General features: G+C 43.4%; 1 non-coding gene and 2 pseudogenes across 1 annotated transcript; all 3 read left to right on the top strand.

Annotated features, from left to right (window-relative positions):
* Nucleotides 1-2,605: 2,605 nt before the first annotated feature.
* On the top strand, nt 2,606-4,414 carry LOC149168383 (18S ribosomal RNA; annotated as a pseudogene).
* Nucleotides 4,415-18,842: 14,428 nt separating this feature from the next.
* LOC149168382 (5.8S ribosomal RNA) lies at nt 18,843-18,996 on the top strand. Its single transcript, XR_016260027.1, has one exon. It is a non-coding gene; the product is annotated as a 5.8S ribosomal RNA (ribosomal RNA).
* Nucleotides 18,997-19,907: 911 nt separating this feature from the next.
* Nucleotides 19,908-20,700, top strand: LOC149168381 (25S ribosomal RNA; annotated as a pseudogene; the record flags this gene model as incomplete).
* Between the last annotated feature and the right edge of the window lie 3,960 nt (nt 20,701-24,660).

Here is a 24,660-nt window from a genome sequence, read left to right as displayed (position 1 = left end):
GTTTTTGTGGTGTGGATCCCTAGATCATATTGGTCCCCTCGTGCCCTTCCATATGATACAAGTGACAGGTTTTCTTTTCATGTGAAAGGTGGGTTGGTAATTGAGTTGTTTTTTCGAGTTTGCCTGGATGATGGCCTTAGGTCATTTGTATGATGGCCAATTTTCATCTTCTCTCCATCCCAACTTGGTAGCACATGAGCAGTAATTTTGGCCATGCTCATCCTGGGAGGCATATTGAACAATTCCCTTTCTGCTCTCTAAGTTCTTGGAGTTGTATGGGTTGTTATGGTGTGGCTCCCTAGCTCGTCCTATCCCTTGTGGCCATCCAAATGATACAAGTGATAGGTTTTCTTTCCTTGTGAAAGGTTGGTTGGTAATTGATTTGTTTTGTCGAGTTTGCCTGAAGAATGGCCTTGGGTCATTTGTGGGGTGGCCGATTTTCATATTTTCTCCATCCCCACTTGGTAGCACATGAGCGGTAATGTTGGCCATGCTCGTCCCTATCCCTCTTTCCCATCTGAACGATAAGAATGCTAAATTTTGCTTGGTGCTCCTTTGAGCCTTCGTTGTTTAGGTCCCAGATGGAAACCCCAAAACTCCATTGTGCCTATGTTGCTATCGTGCCCCTCAATTGTTGCGAATAGAAAATTTTGATTGGGCTAGGCAGCCATGTGTGGGGATGGTTTTGCTTTTCGTGTGAAAGGTGGGTTGGTAATTGAGTTGGTTTTTCAGGTTTGCCTTAAGAATAGCCTTGGGTTGTTTTTAGGGTGGCCAATTTTCATCTTCTCTCCATACCCACTCGGTAGCACATGAGCAGTAATGTTGGTCATGCTTGTCCTGGGAGGCATATGTGAACAATTCCCCTTTTTCTCTAAGTTCTTGGAGTTGTATAGGTTTTTGTCACGTGGCTCCCTATGACGGCTAGCCTCTTCATTGTTCGGATATTTATGGTTCTGATTTCTTGTGCTTGTACTCTTTCTTTGTTGTCATTGTTAGTTGAGATGCATACATTTAAGAGGAACGTGGAAGGGTTTTTGTTGTAAACCACCTACCCTCCCTCTTGCTTGCTTTTTTTGTCAGGCGATGTGAGGCGCTTTTTCCCTTATTGTAAAGTTAAGGGTTGACATTCCTTTCAAAGTGCACATTTTTCATGGTTACGTTGGCTTTGAGGTTTTGATAGATGTGTTGGTCCATATCTTTGATCGAGTGGTCGAATTTTTCATTGCATCTCACATGCGTGGCAGACTTTCGCAGTTGGAAATGTTAAGTCACAATGTTTATGGGTATTTGTTGTTTCAATTGTGTATATGCTCGTGGTACAATGGAGAGGATGCCTGCAATGTCGATGGTGGGGGCTATCTTGAAGAAGGATTTCACAGTGGAATGCTTCGACCTCCATCCTCTTCATGGAGGTGGTCATAGGTGAAAATTGTTCTTTGTCCAATTGGTAAAGCTGTGGGCGATCTCCTAGGTTGCCTATACGTAGGGTGCGTGGGGTGCAGAGTTGCCCGATCCCTCCTCCTATTTGGATATGTTCTTGTATTGTATAGCAAACCTCTTTATTTTAATTTATTTCCTTCCTCTTCCTTTGCATCATGGTTGCCACAGGTGGTCAGGTGATCAAGGTCCATCGTTGTTGCTGTCCGGGTGGACTCCTAGGTGGCCTCGATGTAGGGCGGGGAGGGTCGGGGGCCATTTCTAAGAGAGGTTGTGGGCTTGATTGGTCTTGTTTTATTTCCTTCCATTTCATTTGCATTGAGGCTGCCGCAGGCAATCATGCGATTGAGGTCCATCATTGCTGCTATCCGGGTGGACTCCTAGGCGGCCTCTGTGTGGGGAGGGGAGGGTTGGTCCCATTTCTAGGGGAGGTTGTGGGCTCGGTTTGTCTTGTATTATTTCCTTCCCTTTCCTTTGTGTTGAGGCTGCCACATGTGATCATCCAATAAGGGTCCACTGTTGTTGTTGTTCAGGTGGACTCCTAGGTGGCATCGGTGAGAGGCGGGGAGGTTTGTATGGCCTCTCTATGATAGGATTTGTGGTCGGTCATTCCATTTTTATTTCCTTCCTTTTCCTTCACATTGAGGCTGCCACGGGCGATCGGGAGATCGAGGTCCATCGTTGCTGCTATCCAGGTGGATTCCTAGGTGGCCTCGGTGTAGGGTGGGGAGGGTTGGAGCTCATTTATAATATACAGGTTGCGTGGTTGTTCATTCTCCATTTATTTCCTTTACATCAAGGCTACCACAGGCAATTGGGAGATTGATGTCCACCATTGCTACTGTCTGGGTGGACTCCTAGGTGGTCTCGGTGCTGGGCGTGGAGGATTTTTGAGGCATTTCTAAGGAGTGGGTGAGTGATCACTCATTTTCTTGTTGGTTGGGGCATTGTTGCAAACTCCAAAGTGGCCTTGGTGTGTTGTGGCTCGGTAGTTCTACCCATTTGTTCACCATGTCCTTGGCATGTTGCGTGTGCTTCCTTCTTGGGATGCAAGAGGTGCAAGGCATAAAGTTTTACATGATATTTTGATATTTCTTTGACTTGATGGGTGTTCAAGTTGGCTCTTGGTAAGAGAGTGTCTGGAAAGTCCTTTGAGGTGGGAGGGTGCTACCTGGTTGATCCTTTCAGTAGTCATATGCTTGTATCAAAGATTGAGTCATGCATGTCTAAGTATGAACTAATTTAGATTGTGAAATTGCGGATGGCTCATTAAATCAGTTATAGTTTTTTTGATGGTACCATACTACTCAAATAACCATAGTAATTCTAGAGCTAATACGTGCACCAAGCCAGACTCCTTGGAAGGGATGCATTTTTTAGATAAAAGGTTGGCGCAAGCTTGCCTGCTTCTTCGATGAATTGTGATAACTCAATGGATCGCACACCCCTTGTGTTAGCGATGTTTCATTCAAATTTCTGCCCTATCAATTTTTTATGGTAGGATAGAGGCCTACCGTGGTGGTGACGGGTGATGGAGAATTAGGGTTCGATTTTGGAGAGGGAGCCTAAGAAATGGCTACCACATCCAAGGTAGGCAGCAGGCGTGCAAATTACCTAATCCTAACATGGGGAGGTAGTGACAATAAATAACCATATTGGGCTCATTGATTCTGGTAATTGGAATGAGTACAATCTAAATCCCTTAACGAGGATCCATTGGAGGGTAAGTCTGGTGATAGCAGCCGCAGTAATTCCAGCTCCAATAGCATATATTTAAGTTGTTGCAGTTAAAAATCTTGTGATTGGATCTTGGGTCATAAATTTTGGTCCGCCTACTTGGTGTGCACTTTCCCTTCCATCCCTTTTGTCAGCAGCATGCTCCTGGCCTTAATTGGCTGGGTCACAGCTCCGGTGATGTTACCTTGAAAAATTAGAGTGCTCAAAGCAAGCTTATGCTCTGAATACATTAGCATGGAATACTGTTATACGAGTCTGGTCCTATTCTGTTGGCCTTCATGATTGGAGTAATGATTAATAAGTATTGTTAGGGGCATTCGTATTTCATTATCAGAGGTGAAATTCTTGGATTTATGAAAGACAGACCACTACGAAAGATTTTGCCAAGGATTTTTTCATTAATCAAGAATGAAAGTTGTGGGCTCAAAGAAAATCAAATATCGTCCTAGTCTCAAACATAAATGATGCTAACTAGGGATCAGCGGATGTTGCTCTAAGGACTCCGCTAGCACCTTCTGAGAAATCAGAGTGTTTGGGTTCTGGGGGGGTATGGTCTCAGGCTAAAACTTAAAGGAATTGATGGAAGGGCACCACCAGGAGTGGAGCCTGTGGCTTAATTTAACTCAACACGGGGAAACTTACCAGGTCCAGACATAGTAAGGATTCACAGATTGAGAGCTCTTTCTTGATTCTATGGGTGGTGGTGCATCGTCGTTCTTAGTTGGTGGAGAGATTTGTCTGGTTAATTTCGATAACGAATGAGACCTCAACCTGCTAACTAGCTACGCATAGGTTCCCCTTCACGACCAACTTCTTAGAGGGACTATGGCCATTTAAGCTATGGAAGTTTGAGGAAATAACAAGTCTGTGATGCCCTTAGATGTTCTGGGCTACACGCGCGCTACACTGATGCAGCCAATGGATTTTTCTTCTTGGTTCAAGAGGATCAGGAAATCTTCTCAAATTGCATCATGATGGGGATAGACCATTGCAATTATTAGTCTTCAATGAGGAATTCCTAGTAAGCATGTGTCATCAACTCGTGTTGACTATGTCACTACCCTTTGTGCACACCACCCGTCACTCCTACTGATTGAATGATCTGGTGAAGTGTTCATATTGCGTTGAAGATGGTGGTTCGCCACCATCGATGTCATGAGAAGTTCATTGAACCTTATCATTTAGAGGAAGGAGAAGTTTTAACAAGGTTACCATAGGTGAACCTGCGGTAGGATCATTGATAGCAGGGGTTTTCTTTTTTGGTTCGGTTCGAATGGGTTTCGATTGCAATGTGGGACTGTGTGGTGTGTCTCTAGGGGAGAGGGTTTGGTGTTTGGTGGGAACATTGTTGGTTGCTTGTCTTGAGGTAACGCTTGTCTTTTCATGTGTGTGCTTGCTAGCCATGCTTGTGCTTGTCCCATCCATCCTTTGTTTTTCTTTCCCCCAATGTTTTTCTGTAGGGGGTTCAGAAGCTTGTTTCTTAGGATCCCTTTGGACGATTTGTTTGGCCGAGCATGGTTGCTACAGTTGAGGTGCTTGGGAAATACGATGGATAAATTTAGACTCATTTGTAGTGGTGGTTCTTGGTATTTTCTTTCTCAGAAGGCATGGTCTAGGGGTGTTGGCTTCCATAGTTGGTTCTCTCGAAAAGGTGGCGGTGGTTGATGTTTTGTTTGGGTGAGCTTTTTTGCTAGTGGTTGGGTCGAGGGAGTGGTTGCACACGCACCTGGTAGCTTAAACCTTCCGTGAGGGGAAATTGTTGGGGTGGGGTTAGTATGGGATGGATGAAGAGTGGTTCAACCCATTAGGCTGGCCACCCTAGTCCTCCCAACTATTCCTCGATATGCCATCACAGAAGGGTTGGGTGTCCAGGTAATGAAAAACCCCTCCCTCAGTCTGAGCTCCATTAAGATTGAAATTTTACCTGCCAATGGGCATGAGGGTGGAAATCTTATCTCATGCCTTTACCGTCGAGGTAATTCCTCGTCCTCTCGTGAGCCACTCCCCTTCTAACAAAAAAAGAAGTAGCGGGTTGTGTCTTTTTTCCTCCCTTTGGATTGTGGGTTTTTTGTGGGACTTGGTCATTTCTTTGTTTCGTGGTGTGCACTTTGTCGACGTCCCTATCTTTAGTGGCCTTGCACCATCGATGTATTTGTGGCTCGGCTTTCTCTAGAATTCAGTGTTAGCCTATGTGTGAAGTAGAAAAGTGTTCCCTCTGCGGACAAAGGCAACCCCTCTAGCCCTAGAGTGGGTCTAGTCACAGCAAAACAAAACATTAATCGATTTCCTTAAATAGTCATCTTTGGAGGCCTAGCTCAAAACCGGTGTTTGGTGAAGCTTCCGTTGCACTACTCTAGCTTCTATTTCTTTCTCCTTAATGAGTAATTGATCTTAAACACCACAAGAAAACAACAGAGCACGTAACCGAGAACAACAATAACCTATTTAATTATAAAGTCAAGGAATCATAAGCTATCAAGTAAATTATACACAAGATATAGGAAATTGTTGTTGATTGTATTAAAATAAATCAAGAGCAAAGCTTACAACCAAGCCTTGATGTCGTAAGCCTTCTTAGAGGGTCCAGTCAGTATGTTCCTTAAAGAATTCACTCTCAAGAATGGGTCTCCCAAATTGATAATATCTCTCTCTGATTGACAAACTCTAATGCAAGGTTAAGGCACTCCATAACCTCTTACCAAACTATCAGCAATTCCACACTTTTTCGAACTCACACCAAGGCTATCCAATCCGCTTCAATCCAACTAGTAACCATCAACTAGGAACTAGCAACCATATCAACATTAAGTGCTTTTATATGAGGAGGAGCCTCCATGAAATGAGGGAGAGGGAGCTTGTCCTCAAGAGAGGTTTTATAAAAGGCAGAACTACCATCCCAAAGGAGGAAAGGCAAACTAATCTAACCCAACAACAGCCTTAGAATCACCTAGAAGGCTGATTGTTTGAACTAATTTTCCTAATCTGGATCATCACATGTCATGAACCAAGGCTTTGCGACAACATCGCAAGGGAGCAATGTGTTCAAACCAATTGTCGCAATAAGCATCTGGAAGACTTGTGCCAAGCCCTAAAATTTGATTGTCGCAGGAAACACGTGTACACCTGCGACGACGTCACAACGATACAGTTCATGACAGGGAACCGTTGCAAATTTTAAGGGATTACTAGCGACGATGCAGAAACTTAGGAAAACAGGGTCAATCTTCAGCATTAGAGAGCACTTGCTTAATCTTCTTGCATGAGTAGGAAGATATGGACATGTTTATCTGATGTATGACACAATGGAGGGATTGAGATGAAGTCAGTGACAAATTACTGTGTAACAAATGCCCCCTAAAGCATGAATCCCGACAGAGTAGGAGGGGTGAAATTATTTACAAAATCACAACTGAACTAGAACACCACCACAAAGAACCTGTAGGAGCAAGTACAACTGATATCTTGGATAGTGAAATACATGTAGTCTAGGCATGGGTGCAAGCATCCAAAAGACATATGAAACATGGTCTGTGGTATGGGTGAGACCATATATAATGATAAAGGTATGGTCGCGGCCATCCATGAAGACTAAGGTATGGTCGCAACCATCCAATCAAAGAGTCATGTATATAATCATGAACCAATCCATGCAGCCCAAACATATGTGATCTTAGTCCAAGGTCTTGAAACCCTAACCAATCATAGTACAAGTTCTAGCATGTGAACAGATGTGCTAAAGTTGAGCATGATAGAAAGTTGCTTGATTACCAGTCAATGATGGAAATTGTTAATAAGCACAAGAGAGACCACCAATAATGTCAATGGTTCTCAAGGTACTTCCAGTACAATCCACTAAGTGTGAAAAATGATCTGAAGTTGAACACTCATGGAATCACCCAATCAAATACCAATGATGAAAGTCCATTGTTAGGTGCAAAGAACTTGCCATTGAGGCATGCAAGCTCCAAGGTACCGAAAGGGATCTCTAGATCAACCTCCTAGATAATAAGCTGGTGTCGACAAGAGGCGATCCATCGCAGGAGGGCCATAATGTTTCCCCCATCAACGACGCGAGATAAGGAACAAGTGGTAGATGGTGAAATAGGGCATCAGAGGAGGAGGTAAGGATACAAATTGCAGAAGGATTATACTCTTCAACATATCGATGACACGACTCCAGAATGCTGCTGCATGTTGGCAAGAAGGGATCAGAGGTTTGACAGAGACAACATGGATCAGATGGAATGAGGAAAAATGGCAACCTAAAACCTCGAAAGGAAAATTATGATGTGAGGATATCCCAACCCGACGAGAAGAAAAAGTGTTAATGTTCAAGAGTGACTAGATGTCATAGGTAACCAATGACAACTTCCAAATTCTCCCCCACCATTGTTGGTGAGTACCCCAACTATTTTTGAAAAACAAGCTTGAAGGGGATAGCATATGCTTGTGATATAAGTTTTACCTTCGAATGAATCCAACCTAGTGATAATTTAATGAGCCCTAGGGAGGAGAAGCTCGAGTCTTGTCATGATGACGAGTCCAATGTCGTCAGGGTTTAACGCGTTCGACATAGGTAAAAATCAGAGTCTTTTTCATGTTTAGAGAGTTTGAAAAGGACACAAAAAAGAAAACTCTAGGGGGGTCCTTTTTCATAAATTTGTGTCCCTCGAGCCCGAAAAGCTAGAAAACAATACTCGAGAGAACCACTTGACCATTTTGATCAAGGATTACTTTTCGTAATTATTGTTCCCGATCAAAAAAAGTAAAAAGTGAACGGAGACGTGACATTTCATAACCAAAATCAAACTTGAAATGACAAAAGTCCGGCTATATTTTCGTGTTTATACGGTTGGAAAAAAGCTGAAATTGGACAGCATTTTTATTCTATTTAACGAGTTAAAAATGAAAACTCAACAATCTTTTCATCTTTAAATGGTCAAAAAAGAGCTGAATGTAGACCTCCATTTTTATTCTCTTTGACAAGTCAAAAAGGGAAAAATATTCGGCAACCTTTTCATCTTTTACAAGTCAAAAAAGAGCTTAAAGAGGACTCGTCCTGGAGGATGAGTGGTATAAAGGGTAGCAACGGGTTCCAGCAATGGTGGAACTTCTCAAAACATGTAATGGTCAAGAGGCTAGCTAATAAAACCACTCATCGCTGTGATCCCTCAGGAAAGGAAAAACAACCAAGTGAAAGCATATGATCAACCAAAGAGATGGTGGCGATGGAATGAAACAACCAAGGCTCATCTAGCATAATTTAGCGGATAAAAACGACAATCACGAGGTTTAAATTGGGTGTGGGTTCATGTTTACATAGGCTTGAACTATGGAGAACTTTGCTTGGATTTGGTTTCATGTTTACACAAGCTTGAAACGAAAAACTATGATTTTATAAGTTCGCATGCCCCCAGCATAATAACGCAAATCGAGGTACATGCCCCCCAAGCTTCATTGCATCCAACGGAGTGGATGGAATGAAGGTTCACTTTCAAGATCTTGGAAAGACTCAGCTTGGATTTTATGAGATCTTAATCAAAGACCCGATTTGGAAAGGGAGTTGTTTCATTTTTTTAATGAGGCAAACACAGTAAAAGAACTATCCTCATAACCCTTGTTTCATATTTTAACGAGGTTGACACAAGATCAAGAACTTTCCTCAAGACTCCTTGTTTTATTTTTTAATGAGCTTGACACAAGACAAGGAACTATGCTCCATGAATCCTTGATTCATTACTTAATGAGCTTAACACAAGGTCAAGAACTATGCTCATCACCCCTGTGTTCATTTTTTAATGAGGTTGACACAGGAACAAGAACTCTCCTCGGGACACCTGTTCATGGGCCATACAAAAACATGACACCCAAGAGATCTTCACTGGATGGAAGAACCATGCTTTTGGAAGAAAACATGTCATTAGGCACCAATGACAGATAGGTTTCCAATGCCCCCAATACATGATGTACGAGACCATCTGCATGATCATCAACAGATGTAAAGTTGGAATGGGTAGCCACATAATTGACCTATGGCGGGGAAGGTACTGCTTGCGAGAAACAATCGATAGGCGATGATGGCGGTATAGGGGGCACTGGGTGACTAAAGAATGATAGTTGATCAATGGTCACCATTCTTCCATCATGCGGAAAACAGAACACATGGAAAAGTGAAGAAACAAGAGCCCCCATGGCATAGATATAGTCATAGCCAAGGAGAAGACTAAAATCTAAAGCACCTTGGACAACCATCATGTCTATATAGACGGTTTTTCCTCCCAAAGTGATAGGGAACTTTGGAAGGATCCCAAAAGGTTGACGAGTTTCTCTGTCAAATGTTAATAGATTCTATGTAACAGGCACAAGCTGTGGGGAGCCCAAAGCTTACCAAGTAGTGGAAGGCATAAGACTAACAGATGAAACTTCATCCAAGAGAGTGTCCGGTATGGCCTTGTCATAGGGGAGTACAATAGTCTGAAAAGGCAGATAAGATGGCAGGTGGAATGCAGTTAAATGGTTCCAGTGAAAAGAAACAACTGAACTACTTGGCAAGGGTATTTTATGATTTCCTCCTTGCTCTATAGGAACCAAAGAAGGATGCTCTTGGTTAGTAGGAATAAAAGGGTCATTCTCGGACTCAGGAGAATCTAATGAGATGAGAAGAACATGAGCAGTGTGATCGTGATGCTCTTCTAGAGCAGAGTGAACACCGGGTGGTGAACCCAAGTCGACACTCTTTCCAACCAATGGTTGGTCAGGAATAGGCTTGGCACAGCCAGGCTCGGGAAAAGGAGGACGGACAAGAGAAGAATCCATATCTATCTCTTTGTCAATGGGGAGAGGGTCTGAAGAGAGCCTCTGATAACCAACTAGAAGTGGAGGGGAAGAAGTTGTAAGACCTTCCAAAATGATAGAAGCTTTATCCAGGAGCGGACAAAGGTGAAGGAGATGGTTGCCTTCATAGAGCCTACAGGGGAATCGAATCTTCCTTGTCTTCTTACCGCTACCAATTGAGAGGGTAGCATCGTCATGAGCTTCAGAGGATGATGAGGGGTGAGCCAGATCGTGAGACCAAACTTCTAAAATCCTAGGAATGCCAGGACAATCACGAAGAAGATGGTCGCCCTTGCACAATTTACAAGGAAACTTAACCTTCCGCAGAGGAGCAGAAGGTGTCACGACTGGTGATGTACTTGGAACATGAGCTGGATGGGTGGCCGGACGCTTATCCAACTTCTTCTTCTTCTTCGTCTTCCTCTTCTTCTTCTTAGCCTCCTAGTTACTAGATGTAGAACTTTCACCAGGCAAAGGAGGAGAGGAGGAGGAAGAAACAGGGGAAGAAGGTGTAGGCTAAACCTTGGAATCATCGTGTCGTGATTCAAAGGAATGATCCGGATTTAAACAGGAACGCAATAGATTATAGAGATAACCATAAATACAGAGATGAGATAACCATAAATACTGAGATGCAGCGGAAATAATACTTCATTTCATTACTGTGAAATACTGAAATATGCTTACAAACAGAAATGGAAAGAAACGAGCTAGGGCGATGGTAGCTTATCTCTGAGAAGAGATGTGGCGGCTACATGCCTCTGAACTGTTCTAGAAACTGTGTTACAATGAGGCTCGAAGGCCTATTTATTGTTGAGAAACAATGGAAAACCCTTCACATCCCGAAACCTAACCCTAGAAGATGAAACGCCAAATTGTGGGCCCCGTTTGGGTAAATTGGTACATCAATTTCCCGGGGTCGTAACTTTGGCATACGATCTTCGTTTGACGCGTACGATAGCTCGTTAGAAAGATCTATCCGAGTACTACCACTTTGGGAGGCAACATGGGTCCATGGACCCATGTTGCCTCAGAATCCCAAAAAAACATCGTTTAGGGCCTCAAAACGGCTCCGGAAGTTCAGGACCCGAAAAACTGCTAAAAATAGTAAATTGTGTTGTAATTTAGGAAACTGAAAAGACTGAAAGAGACAGTTGTGGGGGTCCAAATGGGTTGGTGGGTGGCCACCAACATCCACCTGGATCATTCCTCCCCCCTTAGGAAGCAATGGTCCCCATTGCGTTGAGTTCCTCCATCTGCTGAACTTGTCCTGCAATCTCTGATGTGTCCAGTGATGGTGGGAAGCATGGTCGATGATGGTCCACATTGAATACTCGGTGCAAGCGAAGGAATGGAGGAATGTTGTGCTTCAAAGCATTGTTGCCCATAGCCTTGGTACTGTTGTGAGGACCATGTCGGAGTGGTCGGAGCTTCTGATGGGCTCTTGTAAGGCGTTCTTTCTGCAGATGTAACCAGAATTTGTTGCCCACCTGAAACTTGTGTGGTACCCATGTGGGTGAGGAGAAGTTGTTCCTGTGTTTTATCATGACCGTATCCCTTTTCTGCTGCTGCTGCGTGGAGGAACCCTTTGCAGGGGTCATGGATGTAGCAACGATCTTCCCCTTACTTTGGGAGTGAACCAGGCAGATGAATTTCCTGGTCTGTGATATGAGCTTGCTGCCTTTTTTGGTAGTGATCAAAGATGTGGCGGTAGGTGGGGCTACCTCCGGTATCCTGTATAATGAATTATTCAAAGAAATAATGACAGCACGAGGCCTTGACTCATACACAGCATGTCGCCTCCACAACTATGGTTGGCCTAACAATACATCACAAACATCCAGAGGTGTAACATCACACAATACCTCGTCTGTGAAGGGTTTGATGCTGTAGGAAAGGCGGCACTGCTGGCAAACTTTGAGATCTCATCCTTCATGAAGCCACCTGATACTGTACGGCTGTGGGTGTGGTGTAGTCGGTAGGCCCAACCGCTTCACGACCTCTGCTGAAACGAGGTTCTTTTGGCTGCCACTGTCGACAATGAATTGTAGCGGCAAACCCTTCACCCACATCTGTGAGTGGAAAAGACGCTCCCCTTCCTCTGGATTTTCGGGCTCATCTTTCTGTATCTTGGCGGTGGCAACAGTGGCGCTGGGATCCGCATCAATGATCTGCTTCCCTTTGCCATTCCCCTTGTCAGGTTTTGGCTCAGGGTCGGAACATGCAGCTGATTCGGAAGCCTTCAACTCAGCCACCAGTGACTGCTTGGTCCGACACTCACTTGTGTTATGAGTGGGACTCTTGTGGAACTCACACCACTTTCCTGTGTCCTTCTTCAGCTTCATGGTGTTGTTCTTTTCTTGCGGCTTCGACGGGTTGTCTTGGGTCACCCCGCCTTGGCTTTGTCCTTTGGGCTTCGGATTTTTAGATCCAAAGTCTCGCTTCTTCTGTTTGAACTTTTGCTCGATTTTGACAGCGTATCGGTATGTAGTGCCGAGTGAGGGGATGTTCAAGAATCCCATCTCTTCCTGGATGTATCTATGTAGGCAGCCATGGTATTTGAGTACCAAATGCAGCTCAGAATCTTTGATACCCAACTGTGTGCGAAGGGTATGAAAAATGTTTGTGAATTCCGGCACATCTTGGTCTCGTCCCTGCCGCAGTGTGGTCCATTTGATGTATTTGTCCTCATAGCTTCCGATAGGGTAATACTGCTCCTTGATGGCATCCCGGAAGTCATTCCAAGTGGGTGCAACTGAAAATAGTGAGCCTGTACTTTCATCCTTCTGCTCACAGTAGGTTTCCCACCAGTCCTTGACGTGGGGGCTGCTTTGAGAAGAGCAAAAACAATCTTTTCCCGACTTGAAAATTCGTGAACAGAAAAATACCCATCTAGCAGATTTAACCATTTATCTACGGCATCTGCATCTATTTGACCCTCGAAGATGGGGATTTCAAAATTAACTTGTACCTTAAACGGCGTGGCGTTTCTAGAGTCGCTGTTGGAAGCCGATGCGTCGCCTCTGGGTAGCCGCTGAAGGATCTGCGCAAAGCTATCCATCATCGCGTTCCTTTGCCGCTCGAGCGCTTCTTCGAGCAAGATTTTGATAGGATCTCCTGCCCCCTCGTCTTTCTTCTCATCCGCCATGGGAGGCCGTCGGGATTTGCAAGGCTGGTCTTGCAAAGGTTCGACCAGTTCAAGCCCTAACTCCTTATATCCCGACCTCGTTGGGGACATGCAAAGAAAAACAGAGAAAAGGCAGACCGCTCTGATACCACTGATCTGGATTTAAACAGGAACGCAATAGATTATAGAGATAACCATAAATACAGAGATGAGATAACCATAAATACTGAGATGCAGCAGAAATAATACTTCATTTCATTACTGTGAAATACTGAAATATGCTTACAAACAGAAATGGAAAGAAACCAGCTAGGGCGATGGTAGCTTATCTCTTAGAAGAGATGTGGCGGCTACATGCCTTGAACTGTTCTAGAAACTGTGTTACAATGAGGCTCGAAGGCTTATTTATTGTTGAGAAACAATGGAAAACCCTTCACATCCCGAAACCTAACCCTAGAAGATGAAACGCCAAATTGTGGGCCCCGTTTGGGTAAATTGGTACATCAATTTCCCGAGGTCGTAACTTTGGCATACGATCTCCGTTTGACGCGTACGATAGCTCGTTAGAAAGATCTATCCGAGTACTACCACTTTGGGAGGCAACATGGGTCCATGGACCCATGTTGCCCCAGAATCCCAAAGAAACGTCGTTTAGGGCCTCAAAACGGCTCCAGAAGTTCAGGACCGGAAAAACTGCTAAAAATAGTAAACTGTGTTGTAATTTAGGAAACTGAAAAGACTGAAAGAGACAGTTGTGGGGGTCCAAATGGGTTGGTGGGTGGCCACCAACATACACCTAGATCAAGGAAGGAGACGGTGGGATAGGAGCCATGATGCTCGAGACCACCAAGGTTGAAAATAACCAAACGGGCAAACTGATGGTTAACCCAGGCAAGGACAATGTTGCCATATATGGAGCACCAACATTTCGAAAAGGAGGAAATGGACCAGGAGTTCCATCTGGGGGGAGACCTTGGCCGGTAGCCTCAGGGATGGTTTCCATATGGGACAAGCCTAAAAAGCACCCGAATTGTAATGAAGAACTCGAATTGTAACCAGGAATCTTTCGCAGGTAGTAAATTTTATGACACAGGAACAAAACTTGACCTTTCCATGTTTCAAGATTCGAGAAAAGGACAAAAAGGAGACTCTATCCCTTTCGAGGTTTAATGAGCCTGAAAGGAAAAGTGCTCAGATGATCCTTTTCTTTTAAGGAGTTGAAAAGGAATGAAAGTGACTACTCTAGAGAGCTAGACAAGAGGTTTACCAAACAAACCGCAAAACTGCATATACACCTTGGTGATCAAATGAAAGAGAAATGACTAAGGACTTTTCGTACGGTAGTCAGTCTTCCCGAATGTTGTGTTCAATGTGTTACGGTTCGTAAAGTGGAAGACACGACTTCCTATAGATGTAGAATGATAACCTAGTGGGGTCTCCTGATATATACTCGACAGTAAGGGGAGCATGAGTCTGTACTAGAAACTATTGATTCACAGAAGGAGGAGTCACCCAACCTTAAATGAAAACAATAGTGACTAGGTTTAATGACGTCGAAGCACGTCTCTAGCCTAGACCTCTAAATAATGTGCGCTAAGTTCCAATGCATTTTTAAGTTCATTCAGTTGATTTTAGAGTTGATCTTGAATTAGGTTTCGGTTTTTAGGCCCTACTGAATATATTTTCACAAATTCCTAGGATGTAGCTACAATGAGTAAAGCATTAATCGTTTCAATCAACACCTACTTAAAGAAAGGTAGAGAGTTCATTCCCAAGAAAATACAAAACTAAGACAAGCTAATGAAAGTGCTAAGAAACACAATGCATCAACACACCATCCTATAGTGCATTGATACTACTAATGAAATATTTAAAGTTTGCTTTCCAATTTCTCAAACATGAAAATTTGAAATTCACATGTACTTTCACTTTTGTATACTAAATGAATGCAAGCTCTTGATTTAAAAAAAAAAAAAGATAAACAAGCAAGTGTAAACCGAATCGATCCAAACAATTGTGATCTATGCTTGGTAGTGAAGAAATCGAATCAATATGAAAAATTGGTTCAATAATCAACACTAAAAATCAACCAGCAAGAAAACAAGCAGCAAAAAGCCTCAAGCAAATCAATAAGATGGTTGATGATGAATCTTGGATAGACAAGTAACCCAAGCAAGTGGTTGGAAAAACTTGAAAGAGCTAGGTCACGAGGCTAAAAAGACAAGATTCATTCAAATGAAATCAAAGAGAAACAAGCCTTAACCAAAGCAATCAAAACAAGCTGATGAGAGACAGAAAACAGCAGGGGGTAAGCAAGACTGATGGTTTCAAGAGGCAAAGTTGTAAACAAACAACTTTCACAGGAATCATCGCGAGCTTATAACAAGCAACTTGTGACAATAAGCCAATTGTCACAAGTGTAGAGACAACAATTGAGTGATGTCATCGCAGGGGTACACCTATCTTTTGCGACGGTCCAATTTCAGGAATAGTCACGACTGTATGACAGGTAATCAGTGACTTATAGATTTACTAAAGAGGATAGGGTGATATCGTTGCAGCTGTTAAGCTACCTTCAACGAGGAGTGTAAAAGGGGAATAGACAAGTGACAACACCCAAAAAACACCAAGCTATCCTTCCAAACAGTAATGAGAATTCCCTGATTGACCCAAGTAATCCAAAAACTAAAGGTGCAACCCCAAAGTTCAAGAGACACTAAATCAAAAGACAAATCAAAAGTAAATAAGAAGAAAACATACAAATACTCCCTAGTAGAGTCGCCAACTTATGAAGTAGGAAAGTGTTTCCTCTATGGACAGAGGCAACCCCTCTAGTCCTAGAGTGGGTCTAGTCGCAACAAAATAAAACAGCAACCGATTTCATTAAACAGTCATTGTTGGAGGCCTACCACAAAATTGGTGTTTGGTGAAGCTTCTGTTGCACTTCTCTAGCTTCCATTTCTTTCTCCTTAATGAGTAATTGACCTAAAACACCACAAGAAAACAACATAGCATGTAACCGAGAACAACGATGACATATTTACTTATAAAGTCAAGTAATCATAAGCTATCAAGTAAATTATACACAAGGTATAGGAAATTGTTATTGATTGTATTAAAATAAATCAAGAGCAAATCATACAACCAAGGCTTGATGTCGAAAGCCTTTTCAGAGGGTCCAGTCAATATGTTCCTTCAAGCATTCACTCTCAAGAATGGCTCTCCAAAATGGATAATATCTCTCTCTAATTAAAAAACTCTAATGCAAGGTTAAGGCACTCCACAACCTCTTACCAAACTATCAATAATTCTACACTTTGTCAAACTCACACCAAAGCTATCTAATCTGCTTCAATCTAACTAGTAACCATCAACTAGGAACTAGCAACCATATCAATGGTGAGTGCTTTTATAGGAGGATGAGGCTCCATGAAATGAGGGAGAGGGATCTTATCCTCAAGGGAGGTTTCATAAAAGGTGGAATTACCATCCCAGGGGAGGAACAACAAAACAATTTGACCCAACAACCAGCTCTAGAATCACCTAGAAGGCCAACTATTTGAACTAATTTGCCTACTCTGGATTGTCGCAGGTCATGAACCAAGGCTTTGCGATGGCATCACAAGGGAGCAATGCGTTCATACCAATCGTCACAATAAGCATCTAGAAGACTTGCATCGAGCCCTAAAATCCAACCGTCACAGGAAACACGTGTACACCTGCGATGACGTCGCAACAATACAGTTCATGACAGGGAACCATCACACATTTTAAGGGATTACTAGCGACGATGTACAAACTTAGGCAAATAGGGTCAATATTCAGCATTAGAGAGCACTTGCTTATTATTCTTGCATGAGTGGGAAGATATGGACATGTTTATCTGATGTATGACATAGTGGAGGGACTGAGTTGAGGTCAGTGACAAATTATTGTGTAACACAGTGACAACTCCTCTTCGGAGTTTCATTTTTGACCCCCGTTGACTTTCTTGTTGGAAAGTTTGTTGGGTGTTTTGTACACTGAGGGGTGCAATAGTGCGGTGGGTTTTTTATTAGTAGTCTATTTGTTGTTTGAAGCCTTGTGCCAGGTTGGGGGGTTGTTTACCTCTTAGTAACGTGCTCTAGACACTGCTCTCATCGCGGCCCTTGTCTTTTCTAAGTGTCAATTTTAGGTTGTGATTTATTTGCTTGGTTGTTTGATTGTTGTTTGTCATGTTGTAAGCTATAAAGGGTGTTGTGCCATAATTTATGTGGGAGGGTGTGAAGAGGTGGGATGCTTTCTGATTGGGTGCCTTGTTTTATTTCGTTTTGGTTAGCAGACATCTACTACATGTGCTGTTGAGATTCTCCCTTTTCTTGGGATATTTGTTTCTTTGTTGTTGTTTTCTTCCCTTCTTCCTTTTGTCCCTAGCTTTATGGAGAAGAGGTGGGATTTTTGTGGATTGTTTTTCGGGAAGAACGAAAAGCAGTGCAAGTTCCCGGGGTGGCCACCCTAGTTCTTCTCAATCACCGTCCCTTGTAGTTCCTCCCTTTTTGCGAAGGAACGGGGTTTGGGAAGCTTGTTCTATATTTGAGACTCCCCTTGTGAGATGGTAGCCATGTTTGATATCTATTGCTTTCATGTTTTTTTCTTCCCTTCTTACTTTTAGCCCCTAGCGTTACCAACAAAATGTGGGATTATTGTGGATTGGTGTTTAGGAAGGACGAAAAGCAATGTGAGTTCCGAGGGTGGCCACCCTAGTCCTTCTTGATCATCATCCCCTACATTTCCTCCCTTTTTACAAAGGCACAAGGTTGGGGAATCTTGTTCTCTGCTTGAGCCTCCCCATGTGAGCTGGTAGACACGTTTGATATCTCTCTTTCTTTCATGTTGTTTTCTTCTCTTCTTCCTTTTGGCCCCTAGTTTTACAAAGAAAAGGTGGGATTGTTGTGGATTGGTGTTCGGAAAGGACGAAACGTAGTGCAAGCTCCTAGGGTGGCCACCCTAGTCCTTTTCGATTGTCCTCCCCTGCAGTTCCCCCCTTTTTTCCAAGGCACAAGGTTGGGAAAGATTGTTCTCTGTTTGAAGCCTCCCATTGTGAGCCGGAAGCCACGGTTGATATCCATTTCTTTCATGTTGTTTTCTTCCCTTCTTCCTTCTGGCCCCTAGCTTTATGGAGAAAAGGTGGGATTGTTGTGGATTGGTGTTCGGGAAGGACGAAACATAGTGAGAGCTCCTGAGGTGGCCACCCTAGTCCTTCTCGATCGTCACCCCATTCAATTCCCCCCTTTTTGTGAAGGCATGGGGCTTGGGAGGATTGTGCTTTGTTTGAGCCTCCCCTTGTGAGCTGGTAGCCACGTTTGATCTCTATTTCTTTCATGTTGTTTTCTTCCCTTCTTCCTTTTGGTCCCTAGCTTTATGGAGAAAAGGGGGAATTGTTTTGGATTGGTGTTCAGGAAGGATTAAAAGCAGTGCCAGCTCCCAGGGTGGCCAACCTAGTCCTTCTCGATTGTTGTTCCATGCATTCCCCCATTTTTATCAGGGCGTGGGGCTTGGGGAGATTGTTCTCTGTTTGAGCCTCCTACTCTAAGGGGGGTAGACACCTTTGTTTCTCTTTCTTTCATGTGTTTTTCTTCCTTTCCTCCTTTTGGCCCTTACCCTTACATTTGTTGTGGGGGTGCCCCTATTCAGTGTTGTGGTGGATTTTTTGGTAATATGTGGAAATGACTCTCGGCAATGGATATCTCAAATCTTGTTACGATGAAGAATGTAGCGAAATGTGATACTTAGTGTGAATTGTAAAATCCCATGAATCATCGAGTTTTTGAACGTAATTTGCACCCAAGGCCTTGCTCGAGGGCACGTTTGTCTAGGCATCACTTCCCATTCAAACATTCTCCCTACAATATGTTAGGGAGCATTGGAGCTGGTCATCCATGCCCAATGCAGTGCGGTTGGCTGAAATACCTCAAGCGATGTTTTGTGGCATGCGTCGGCAAGCGGTTATCTTATCCCCTTCGATGGGCAATCAGCGTTAGTTGATGCGGGCTTTTTGTGGCATCGCTCGAACTTGCTTTAATCTCTCTTTTCCTCCCTTCGAGTAGGGCAAATTTAGCTCTAACTTTGGGACCTCAGCTCAGGTGAGAAAACCCGCTGAATTTAAGCATATAATTAAGCAGAGAAAAAGAAAGTTACAAGCATTCCACTAATGGTGGTGAGCGAACTGGGAAGAGCCCAACATGAAAATCAGGCGGCAGAGTCACCTAAATTTTAGTCTGTAGAAGCATCCTCAGTGGTAGACCTGGGCCAAGTCCCTTAGAAGGGGGCGCCTGAGAGGGTGTCAGTGTCGTCAGGCTGGGAGCTTGCCGCAACATGAGGCATTGTCAGCGAGTCGGGTTGTTTGGGAATGCAGCCCTAATTGGGTGGTAAATTCCATCCAAGGCTAAATACGGGCAAGATACCGATAGCAAACAAGTAGCGCGAGGGAAAGATGAAAAGGAATTTGAAAAGAGAGTTAAAGAGTGATTGAAGTTGTCTAGAGGGAAGTGGATGGAGGCTATTGATGCGTCTCGGTCCGATGTGGAATGGCTCAGGCTGGTCCGTCGCTTGACTTGAGGTGCAAACCAACACGGGTTGCTGCATTGTCACAAGCGTGGGTGGATTACTGCCTATCGATTTTCCATTGCGGTGGTCGAGGAATGAAGCGTGTGCCCTTATGGTCGGCCGTTTGAACCTGCGCGCTCGTGGTGTTGGTTGGCGGGCTTTCCATTCAACCCAACTTGAAACATGGACCAAGGAGTCTAACATGTGTGTGATTTGGTGGGTTTTAAAACCTGCGAGGTGCAAGGAAGATGATAGGCAAGATCCCCTCTTTGTGGGGGTGAATCATTGACTGACTTTGAGCTTATGCGAAGGGTTCGAGTGTGAGCACATCTGTTGGGACCCGAAAGATGGTGAACTATGCCTGAGTAGGGCAAAGCTAGAGGAAAGGTTGGTGGAGGCTCGTAGTGATACTGACGTGCAAATCATTCATCTGACTTGGGTATAGGGGTGAAAGACTAATTGAACCATATAGTAGTTGGTTTCCTCCAAAGTTTCCCTCAAGATTGCTGGAGCTCACACGCGAGTTTTATCAAGTAAAGAAAATGACTAGAGGCATCGGGGTGTAATTCCCTCAACCTATTCTCAAACTTTAAATAGGTAAGAGGGTGTGGCTGCTTCATTGAGCCATGCCATGGAATCGAGAGCTCTAAGTGGGTCATTTTTGGTAAGAAGAATTGGCGATGCGGGATGAACCGAAAGTCAAGTTATGGTGTTGAATTGCGTGCTAACCTAGATCCCACAAAGGGCGTTTGTTGATTAAGATAGCTGGACAGTGGTCATGGAAGTCAAAATCCACTAAGGAGTGTGTAACAACTCACCTACCGAATCAGCTAGCCCCGAAAATGGATGGCGCTGAATCGCGCAACCTATACTCGACCGTCAGAGCAATTGCATAGCTCCGATGAGTAGGAGGACATGGGGCTCATTAAGAAACCTCAGGCATGAGCTTGGGTGGATCAACCCCCGGTGCAGATCTTGGTGGTAGTAGAAAATATTCAAATGAGAACTTTGAAGACTGAAGTGAGGGAGATTCCATGTGAACAACACATGGATATGGGTTAGTCAGTCCTAAGGGATGGGGAAGCCTTGTATCAAGGGTGCACTCTGCACGAGCATCAAAAGGGAATTGGGTTAATATTCCCAAACTGGGACATGGGGGCAAGCGACAATGTTGGGAAATCTAGAGACGTCGTATGTGGCCCCGGCAAGAGTTATATTTTCTTTTTAACAGCTTGCCCACCCTAGAATCGGTTCACCCAGAGATAGGGTCCAGAAGCTGTTGTGGGGAAAAATGCCTATGCAGGACGATCCTATCCACCTAAGGTGTGACAGTGCCCTAGCAACAAAAAGAGACAGCTATTTTGGTATTCTTCCTTTATGAATTAAGAATGAAGAGAGAGATAGATGGACTAAGCAGTGTCTTCCGTTTGTCCCACGATCCGGCTTCTCTTCTCTTGGAGAGTTCCCAGCTACTTGCCTTCTCACTCGCCCAGCTTCAAGAGGTTTCTGCAAGATCACAAGAAGAGAACACTACACAAGACATGGATTCATATTCATAACTAGTTTAGGATTAGAAATAAACTAAACATACTAATGCATTCATACATCAAAAATACATCAATATATAGGAGAAACCAAGATAGCTTTATTGATGAATAACAAGGTTCAGGAAGAGATACAACCCAGAGGGCTCCAATCCAGCATCTCCTTCCCAGCAAATGGAATTCCTATCTTCACCCCCTTCAAAGCATTAAGCACCCAATGATTCCAATCTCAAACCAACAGCAATTCTCTGCAATAACAAAATTCAAGCCTCTAGATCTCATGGAGGAGAGATCCATATATAGATGTTTGGAAAGAGGATGAGTCAGCTTGAGATCTGACTAGTGTCCTCTCCCTCTGTCAGTTCTTGATTCCACTTGGAGGTTCTTGCTTCCACTTGGAGATTTGGAACCTCTTACTCATCACCAGTCGAATTCCCCGAGACAAGTGTCATTTTGGAAGCTTCCTGGGTTTTGACACCTTGAGAAATGAACTTGCCACATGTCCACTCTCGTTCAGCGCAGGTAGACAGTGTTCCCTTTGACATTCAACGCAGGTAGCCAGTGTTGGCTTTGACATTCAGCGCAAACAGCTAGTGGAGCCACTGAATTGATCCTGAATTGACCTGTTTTTGAGCAGTTTCTAGTGGAGAACTTCTGTGAATTGCTGTGGTTTGTTAGCCTTGTTCCTCTAGGGGTAGGATCAACATGTTTAGGGACTTTGGATCCCTTAGATTATGGACATTTCATGCTCAATGCTGTAAGGCAAAAAAATGTCTATAACAGTTGCCCCCTAAAGTATGAGGCCGTTTATCGGGTGAAATGCTTTATCAGGGGGATCCGAAGTTCATCCAATGCTGGGAGGAGACCTGTAATAAGATACAATACAATAAATTATTTTTCATACTGCTTTCATGATCTAGCTGAGGCGGGCATTCCCATGCTCAGCTTTATAAATTCATTTTTCTGTACATAGAACAGACAATCGTTTGATGGTAGACTGATAATTTTGATGAAATTATCATCCTTTGAGTAGGATGATTATCTGCTGCAATGATGTACATGTCAATGTCTTTATCTTTCCTGAATATATATCGCAGCCTGGATGGATGAAACTAGATCCGGGGTCTTCAAACTCGTTTGATCTTCACTCTAAGAAATGTTTTGAAGTCGAACATGGAAAGACATCGCTTGATCACCGGTCAATGATGTAAACCGTTAACAAGCGCGAGAGGAATCACCAATAATGATAATGACCCTCAAGGTACTGCAGTACAATTCACGTGGTGTGAATAAAGGACTTGGCGTCGAACACCACGCAAAATCTTTCGGTCGAAGGTTGTTTGATGTATACCTATCGCCGGAAGTGAGAAACTTGCCATTGAGGCATGCAAGCTTCAAAGTACTGAAGGGGTTGTTCCTAGATCAACTTCTTGGATAATGAGCTGATGTCGACAAGAAGCGATCCGTCACAAGAGGGCCTTAATGAATCCCACATCAGTGACACGGAACGAAGCTAATGATTTTAATGGAGGTGAAAATGATCTGTGACATATGATTCAGGGTGGCGGTCATGAAAGGATGAAGGATAATGTATGGCAGTGGATGGGACACGGTTGACTTTTCTGAACGACTTCTCTTGAACATATGGCGACACTGATGTGATGGATCGGTAGCATTACCCAAAATATGGATGGTATGGCGAGACCATGGATGTAACCAGTGAATGAAACAACCCAACCCGATTGTGGTACGGAGGAAAAGTGTCATGTTCAAGAGCGACTTGCTACCATCAAAGTTTTCTTGAGTTTCTCCCAATTTTTTCCCAGTCATTGTTGACCAGTACCTCTTTATTTTTGTCAAGCTTGAGGAGGATAACATATGCTTGTTCTATAACCTGCCCTTCGGGCAAGCCCATCGCTATGTTTTAACGAGCCTAGCGATAGTGAAACTCGTTCTCGTCTAAACACAAGTTTGTCGCTATTTAATGATTTTAACGAGTCTAACGACAAGGATAACTCGGTCCTTTTCATTTTTAGAGAGTCTGAAAAGGTACATAAAGTTAACTCCAAAAGTCCTTTTTCGTCATCTAATCCCTTAAGTCCGAAAAAGTATAAAACAATACAGAAGGGATCAGTTTTCGATAGTTTTAACGAGCCGAATAAAACAAGCGCTCGATCTTTTTATGAAATAATCCCTTAGGTCCAAAAAGATTAAAAACTAGAGGAGGGATAGCACTTCTGGTCGCTTTAACGAGCTAGAAGGCCAAAACTCGGCAATCTTTTCATATTTTACGAGTCAGTTGAAAAGAGATTAAAGAAGACTCGTCTTTTGAGGAACGCGTGATAAACATGGTTAGCAGCTAATTCCAGGTACAGGTTGGAATTTTCCAATCACGGCAATGTCACAAGGATGGCTAGGTGAAATCACTCTTCGCAGCTGTTCCTCAAAATGGGTAAACAAACATATGAAGGTGAACGATCAGCCAAATGAAAAGTGGAGGTGACGGTGCAAACACGACCAAGGCTTTAATGGCTGATAAGGTTACATTCACAGTGGTTATTTACCGGGATAGTTCATTTTTTAACGAGCTTAAACGCGGGTGGAAACATTTGCTCGATCTTATGTTTATTTTTTAACGATCATGAACTATGTGTTAAAACTGCTCGGATCTTGCGTTTATTTTTTAACGAGCATGAACTGTGTGCTAAAACTGCTCGAAATTATATGGTCAAATTTTTTATTTTTACCATAACTAGCTTTGCCCTTTTCAAAGATAGTACTGCATTCTCAATTGCTGCATCAAACTAGTTAGAAATGAACAACATTTGCTTGAAAATGAGATTAGAACCCTAATATTTCGCTTTGAACTACGTAAAAAGCAATTAAAAAGTGTTTTTGCCTCTCATTTTACCATTTCATTTGAACTTGGTTTGTTGGAGCTTTGGAGGTGCCTCTTCCCCCTTGATTTTCATCAACTGATTCCGGGAGAATCTGCGGACGATTTTCGGCGCCGTCTGGACCAGGTAGGAGCTAAACCCTAACTCTTTCTTTTCATGGTTTTCTTTTCCCATTCTGTGCTTGTTTTCCTATTCCCTTGAGCCCCTGGGTTTTGCTAGGGCGCTCTGCCATCAGCACAGGTAGTCCATTCGAAACCTGCGTTGAATGTCAAGATGCATGAAGGCAGTTTGACCTTCAACGTAGGTGGAACACTAGCTAGTTGCGTCGGGCATAGAAAAACAATTCTGTTGCACAGTTTTTTGATGAAAATTTTGCCAGTTTCTCATCAAATCCAGGATCTTACTCTTTCTCTTGTTTGTTTTGCAGGGACTTTTGAGCAAAATGACCCTTACATGGCGAAGAACGAGAACATGAAGAAGAGGACATGATTGCCCTCCA

The sequence above is a fragment of the Pinus tabuliformis genome, chromosome 4_2, assembly GCF_031772625.1.
Source record: "Pinus tabuliformis cultivar Carrire ecotype Pingquan chromosome 4_2, CPIR1, whole genome shotgun sequence".
Lineage (NCBI taxonomy): Eukaryota > Viridiplantae > Streptophyta > Pinopsida > Pinales > Pinaceae > Pinus > Pinus tabuliformis.
This window is presented reverse-complemented; position numbering and strand designations above follow the sequence as displayed.